This window comes from Megascapheus bottae, chromosome X (genome assembly GCF_031878675.1).
Source record: "Megascapheus bottae isolate mThoBot1 chromosome X, mThoBot2.hap1, whole genome shotgun sequence".
Taxonomy (NCBI): Eukaryota; Metazoa; Chordata; class Mammalia; order Rodentia; family Geomyidae; genus Megascapheus; species Megascapheus bottae.
The window spans coordinates 60,621,631-60,627,630 of NC_143547.1; positions in this window are offsets into that span (position 1 = coordinate 60,621,631).

A 6,000-nucleotide genomic window follows, 5' to 3' on the forward strand; every position below is an offset into this window, starting at 1 on the left:
ATGCAGAAATGGCGTTTGAAAAGATCCAACACCCCTTTATGCTAAAAACTCTTGAGAAACTAGGAATCCATGGATCATTACTCAGTATATAATAAAGGCTGCATATAACAAACCCAGAGCTAGCATTATACTTAATGGAGAAAAGCTAAAGGCATTTCCTCTAAAATCGGGAACAAGACAAGGATGCCCACTCTCTCTACTCCTCTTTAACATAGTATTAGAACTACTCACCAGAACAATAAGGCAAGATGCAAGCATAAAGGGGATCCAAATAGCTAAAGAGGAAGTGAAACTTTCACTCTTTGCAGATGACATGATTATGTATTTAAAGAAACCTAAATACTTCACTTACAAGCTACTTGAGCTGATTCAAAACATTGGCAAGAGGGGGGAAAACCAAGACTGGGGGTGGGTGGGGGGGGGAGGGTAATGGGTACCAAGACATGTGAAAGGGTATCAATGTATGTGAATTAATGCACCTTCTATCTGGCAAATATCATGTAACCCTATTATTAATTACAATAATAAAAAATAAAAAACATTGGAAAGTTAGAAGTTTATAAAATTAACCCTCAAAAATCAACTGCCTTCCTATATGCTAACAATGAGAAGAAAGAGGCAACAATCAGGAAAGCAACTCCTTTTGCAATAGCCTCAAAAAAATAAAGTACCTAGTAATTAACTTAACTAAGGATGTAAAGGAGCTTTATGATGAAAACTTAAAACCCTGAAAAACGAAATTAAAGCAGAACTGAGGAAATGGAAAAACCTCCCATGCTCCTGGATTGGAAGAATTAACATCTTGATAAGGGCTATCTAAAAATTCAATGATATACCCATCAATATCCCAATATCATTCTTTAAAGAAATAGAAAAGGCAATCCAAAATTTCATATAGAATAATAAAAGACACCATATAGCAAAAACAATTCTTAGCCAAAAGAACAGCGCAGGAGGAATTTCAATACCAAACTTTAGACTCTATTACAGAGCTGTAATTATCAAAACAGCTTGGTACTGGCACAAGAACAGGCCTGAAGACCAATGGAATAGAGCTGAGGACCCAGATATTAACCCACAGACCTATGACCACCTAATCTTCGATAAGGGAGCCAAAAAAATAGAATGGAAGAAAGACAGCCTCTTCAACAAGTGGTGCTGGCAGAACTGGTTAAGCACCTGCAGAAAACTAAAGTTGGATCCTTTGTTGTTACCCTGCACTAGGAATAACTCCAAATGGATCAAAGACCTGGAGGTAAAAGCAGGTAACCTGAAAACTTTACAAGAAGAAATAGGAGATACACTAGGTCTCCTTGGCACAGGTCGAAACAGTATTGCCTCTGGTTCTGGGATGACTTCGGTCTCAGGTATAGAAATGGAGAAGTGTCTAGTGGAGGGTATATATATCTCATCATCTGTCCGATTAGCCTAAGCTTTTTTTAGCAGAGTTCTGGAAAAGAAGGTAAAGTTTGCAAGGTCTCCTGAAGCATGAAATCAGCACAATTAAGCCAGTGTCATTTATGTAACATCTTATTTGTCAAGTTAAATTACAGGTACAGTCAAGATTCAGCATTTGGAAAGACAAAGTACACCTTTCTCTGGAAATATTTACAATGTCACATTTCTAAGGGAATAGATCATTGTTGGATGGGCATCTGTAATAGTTTACTACAGTACTGAATAATGTATCCCCTTCAGTAAAGTTCTGAGGATATTGCTTATATGCAGTATACACTGAATAAGTTTCTCCTTCAATTTCTTTCATCTCAAAATTTTGCCTGGGCTTGTGTGAATAATCTACAAAAAGCAATGTACCAGAAGGCAATGTGAATATAAATAAGAAAAATACATATTTGGAGGAGATAGAAAGATTAGGAATCTCTTTCCCATATCTCTATAAGAGGATAATGTTAGTACACTAATGCCACCTAATGTACAAGAAAGCCAAAAAATAGGATGGAAGAAAGACAGCATCTTCAACAAACGGTGATGGGAGAATTGGTTAAACACCTGTAGAAAACTAAAGTGGGATAGTTATATGTCACCCTGCACCAGAATTAAAATGGAACAAAGACCTTGATGTATAAGTGAATACCCTGAACACTTTACAGGAAGGAATAGGAGATCCACTAGGGCTTCTTGGCACAGGCCAAAACTTTCTTAATAAAGGCCTAGAAACAAAACAAACTAAAGAAAGGTAGCACAAATGGAACTTCATTAAACTGCAGAGCTTCCATGTGGCAAAGGACATAGCTAGCAAGTTAAATTGCCTACTGAGTGGGAGATCCTCACTAACCATACAACAAACAAGGACCACATACCTAAAATATAGCTATAGCTGAAAAATTTGAGCTTCCCAAAAACAAATCCTCAAAGAAAAAAACATTCCATTAAAAGGTAGATTTGAGCTGGGAGTTTTTCCAAGTTGTAGAGTGCTTGCCTATCATGCATGAAAATCTGGGTTGATTTCTTGGTACACCATAAAAAGAAAAAAGCCATAAGTGCTGCTGTGATTCTAATGGTAGAGCTCTAGCTTTGAGAAAGCCCAAGGAAAATGCTCAGGCCTGAGTTCAAGGCCCAGGACTGGCAAGACAAAATAAATACATAAAAGGTGGGACATAGACTTAAAAGAAAGACTTCTCTGAAGAGGATATAGGGATGGCCAATTCTCACATAAAGAAATGCTCATCATCTCTAGCCATAAAAGAAATGCAAATTAAAACGACTTTGAGATTCTACCTTATTCCACTTAGAATGGCCATTATCAAGAAATCTAATAACAAGAGATGCTGGCAGTGATGTGCCCAGGAGGGATAACTACTACACTGTTGGTGGGAGTGTAAACTCATTCAACCACTATGGAAAGCAGCCTGGCGTTTCCTCAAAAGACTAAACATAGAGCTTACCTATGACCCAGCAATTCCACTACTTGGCATTTAACTAATCATCCAGAAACAAGGACATACTAAATCCACTAACACAATGATGTTCAGTGCAGCACTACTTAACATAGCAAAGATATGGAACTAACCTAGATGTCCCTCAGTAGATGATTAGATGAACAAGATGTGGTATTTATTCACAATGGAATTTTATGCTGCTATCAGAAAGAACATCACCCCATTTGTAAGGAAATGGAAAAAAAATCATATTATGTGAAGTAATCCAGACTCAAAGGAACATACGCTTAATGTTCTCTCTCATTTGTCATAATCAATAGAAACCTTGGGCTCTCCTAGCAGAGCTTTACAAAAGAGCAAAACCTAGATACATAAGGCCATATAGGATGAGGCTAAATGAAAGGACCTCCAGGATATAGAAACAAAAGCCATACAATGAGTGATTATTGTCCTTAATGTACTATGTTATCTCTCATCTATTTTGCTGTCCTTTGGTTATCTCATTTTGTTACAATATTTTACCTTGTTAGCTGATATATTGTATATATGTTTATTTGGTTATTTGAAATAGGATAAAGAAGGGGGGAAAATAATATGAGGGGAAGGGGTGCGGGGAAGGAAATGGGGACCAAGACATCAGAAAGGGTATCAATGTTTGTGAAGTAATGCACCTTCTATCTGGTGAATATAATGTAACCTTTCTATTAATTACAATAAAAATATATGAAAAAATATTATTAGGATAAAATGATTAAATAAACTACTGTTGTAAATCAAATTGAAACACCATTTGGGGATTCAGGTAAGGTGCATTGAATGAGTTTACTCACACACACAAAATATCAGAAGATACATATTGAGAGAGTTACTTAAAACAACTTAGCCTTTATCTCAACTTGCAGCTTCACTTGAACTATTACAAAAATTAACAAGCAGATGAAGCTTCACAGAATCCATGAATGCTTTTGGCATAAAAGGAAGGTACTGATTCATAAAGGTGAAAGTTCAGTTGTTATTAGTTTGAGGAGGTAAGTTTGAGCTGAGGGTATAATTATTGGGATTAACTATCAATATCTTTCCAACCAGACTTTGGCTATGTTAGCATCAGCTAAGGTTTTATTTGGTGGCAAAATGACTGCCAACAGGTTCTGGTAGCTTTGTTCTTATATTTTCAAATCTAAAGAACAAAGAACCTTCAATTGACTCAGAAGTTCTAAGAAAATGCTTATTGAAAAATGAAATTACATGAGCATATCTGAGCCAATAAATCTGACCAGGTATATGGATAAATAGAACTGTTTAACAAGATAAAGTAATGCAAAGTAAAAAAAATGGTAAGGAAGGACTCAGATTGACTGATTATGATTCTAATTATAATTGACTAATTTTGAGGACTGAGAAAAGGATTGTCACATGGAACAAAATTTGTATATATTTACTGGAATGAGGTTGAGTGGGGGAACAGGAGCTAACACAAATGTCTACTAAATTTCATGATCTGTATTGATTTTGTAAAATGACTTCCAGGAAAATATTTTACGGATGTTGATAGCTTGCTTAAATCAAAGTGTTCATAATTCTATCTCAAATTTCTGCTACAAGTGCAATTTCCTACAAACTCAGAACACAGACTGCAGATGTTATTTCTGATAGTATTGTTCCTCTTGAATTAAAAAAATGTGCTTAGAAACTTTATTTAGGCTTTTACCTTTCACCGTTTTTACCTGAACAGCTAGACTGAAATTATTCACTCTCTTAAGGATATCTTGAGGCAGTTATAAAAGGACATTGATAACATTTGTTGTGTTGGATGCTATGGCTGGAGCCTATTATCCTAATTACTTGGGGGGCAAAGGTCAAGAAGCTGTGGTTTAAGTCCAATAATATTCTTTAGAGAAATATTTCCAGAAAATACCATCTAAGGCCTTGTTTTTAGAATATATATAGTTCTAGAACCACTTCCAGAAGTTAGTCAATAACTGGAATATGTCTTATAAAAGGGAATATTTTTCCAAATACCTTGTGTAACTATATAAAAACATAGTTCAAAAATAACACTTGGATAAAGGCTATTCTAGAGTTATCCCATGCTTATTTCTCCAGGAAATGTGATTTTTCACTAAATACTGTTATTATGAAATGAGTTAAATAATATTCCTGCTTTCCTAAGCATAAGAGAAAATTGTATAAGCATAATGTTAGTAGTAAAATTAATATGCTTATTTAAGGGATAAGAGGTGAAGAGGAAAACTAATGCTATGAATACAAAGCTAGCTGTGCAGATTTCACTTTGGAAAATTATCCTTTTAGCATTTCTGTTGCTGAATATTACATAATTTTCAATACTATTTTCTCATAAAAGATTCAGACTTGAATATATCATTTTTCAAGCAGCATGGTGGATCATTTCTTATTCATTTAATTTCTCACAACTCTGTGAATTAGAAACAATGTTTTTAGATGAAGAAAGTGAAATAAGACAGGTAAATGACTTACCCAAGGTCATACAGTATACAGAAATGGAAAAATTTTAGAAAGATCCTTAATATATAAAATGCTTTGAATTTTGAGTTGGATTAAGTAAGGTGAATGAGAATGGTACCAGACAGGAGTTGGGCCTGTAGTTCAAGCAAATAATACCTGGTGAGTATAAATTACCTCAGATTTGAACAACTACTGTTATCAATTTTAGAAGATTCTCCTGAGCTCAGCCTATAATAAAATAATCTTGGTAAAAACCACTCTTAAGATTTGGTACATAATAACAGGTTCTGTTTCAATTCTAGATAATAGAGTACATAAAGTCAAATTCAGAAATTTTCTTTTCCTTGAATGATCATGAAAGTGCCGAGCACCAGTGGATAAAGTACATAATATAATAGGTACTTAAAAGGCTCTGATCTGAGGACTACCCTTCGAAGCAATTCCAAACAGAAAATTTTTGTGAGATTTTTATCTCCAATTAAACAGTAAAAACTCACAAGAAGAGGTTTAGTTTAAATGGTACAATGTCAACCCTGAGAAAAGGAACTAATGTAAATTGTCCTAGCCCTGAGGACCCAGTACCAGCACACATACACACAACTAAAAATAATCATGA